Source organism: Malaya genurostris, chromosome 2 (genome assembly GCF_030247185.1).
Source record: "Malaya genurostris strain Urasoe2022 chromosome 2, Malgen_1.1, whole genome shotgun sequence".
In the NCBI taxonomy this organism is placed as follows: Eukaryota; Metazoa; Arthropoda; class Insecta; order Diptera; family Culicidae; genus Malaya; species Malaya genurostris.
In genome coordinates, this window is record NC_080571.1 from 288254387 (window position 1) to 288256696 (window position 2310).

The following is a 2310-nucleotide window of genomic DNA, read 5'->3' on the forward strand; positions in this document are numbered from 1 at the left end:
ACCGCTTGATGGAGCGCGAGACTAATTGCATTGTTATCATTTCGATTAAAGTGTACCATGAGTAGGGCAGAATCAAATGTCAACATTGTCACTCATTACGATACCACAATATAAAAAGACAATTGTTAAAAATAACCAACAAGAGAAGCAAAACGAAACGCAAAACGAAAAAAACAAAAAAGCACGAAATATGGGCATCCAAGCCAGGTAACCATGCTCATTTCTTTCTTATACTCGTCAACCGTAGATTTGCAATCTACTCTGACTTTTTCGTAGTACATAATGGAACGTCGGAAATCTACTGTATTAGCACTTGGAATTCCGAACTTTCCGAGCTACCGTTACTTCCAACGCGAAAATTATACAATGTAACTCCCATTTAACTGCTATAATTCATATCTGCTGTAAACTGTCCTCTCGCTATTAATATAAATACACGAGAGATCATGGTGTTAGCTGATTACATCAAAACAAACAAAATATTAAGTGTACCATAAAATCTCAATATACCCTAAATGAGCTAACGAATCGAAAGGTTCTCACGGTTTGACATTTGTGTTATAAATGCGATGATGGCAACTCAACAGTGCAACCAGTGTATCACCATTGTTGCCAGTTTCATGGAGGACCGTAGATGTGCGCCAAAAAAGATCGTGACTGTCATGTCTGGAAATTCGTTTGTGGTGTTACTGCTTACGTGGACGCATCGGAGAGACATCGAGCATCGTAGTAGTCATGTTGAGGTGTGAATCGGAACGGACCGTCGTACCACCACCGCACCGCTACTGATTCCACTGATAATGTTTTCCCAGTTCAGATAGCAAGCTTCCAATGGGAATTGCGATATTTGACTCAGGGTCCTCATCAGGAAGGAATCCTCATGCTGCTATGGCAGGTGCATCAAGTCGTAGTCGGAAACGGTACGTCTGGAACTGGTAACTGTCACTTCAGCTCATTTGGTGACATCAGTTCAATACTGCATCACTCATTACGCCGTTGTCTGTTGAAAGGTTGATGATTGACGTAGAAGCATTACTGGTTGCAGTTGCTGATCCAGGAATTTAGATCACTATCCGGTGAAGTGTTTCCCGGAACAAGAATGAGCAGCTAGAACGATATTAACAGCCGAGTCAAGAAGTAAACCTCAACACCTGTTACATTACCGCACTGAGATATCTTGCTACTTCTCTCGTCATAAAGTGCTTATGTTGTTCCCCCGCGACCTATAATTGACTATTTTTTCGTTTACAAGACGTCCATTTACATAGCGATTCGACTTGACTGAAAACAAGTTCAAAAGTTCAATTTCAACGACGGAAACAAGTATGACTATAAAACTTACATTAATTACCTTCAAGACCAATGTGAATGAAAAATTATGCATAACCACAAAATACAAAAACTTTGCATCCATCACTCCAGTTATGTTATACTCGTACGAAATTTTCAGCCATACTGAAACTTTTTTATGCCAATGAAAAAATAGATGCGTTCATTGACAATTTGTATAGCCAGCCTCAATAAAATATATAGTCGGTTGAAAAACACTACACGATCATGTAGTTATCACACGGGTTCTGTTCATATATACAATATGAATAGTGTTTTCAAACTTCATAATCTTCTATCCAACTATATATGTACTCATGGTAACATTTGTACATTGTAAAGTAGAACAAACTGACATGGTAGCAATAACTACTTCGCTTCTCAAACTTATCATGAGCGGTTTCACCTTTCTTATGATGGTTATTTTATCTATTTGTTCTTAGTTTTGAGATGACAACCATTGTTAGAATGACCATACCAGAAGAGTCATAAATACAAATAGTCTTTTCATGTTAAAGTCTTTGTTATCTAGTACTTTATACAATACAGATAGTGAATAATCTCATATCATGGTCGTTGTTACTATTTAAGCATATAGTTGAAATGACCATGACAAACAGGTTACGGCTACTATAGTATTTTTCTCAGTGCACGATAAGTTTTGCATTTTTTTAATTTACTCACGCCTTGTATATTTATTTATTTATTTATTTATTTTTCTCTAGCGAAGAGAAAGGCATTTTAAATGACAAAATCGACCAAAAATTTGCTAAATACATGGGATATTTCAAAAGAACCGGTAACCACGCTGATTCGGTTCTTCAATAGCTGGATGATATATAAGATAGTGCCGCAGACAGCAGGAAATGGCACCAACACACCATTTAAAAGCGACAATCTAGCGAGCAAACGCATATACAATCCAGTCATCACCTCACTGGACGAGCTACTTGCTTCATTCACAGGCAAGCATTAACTGGG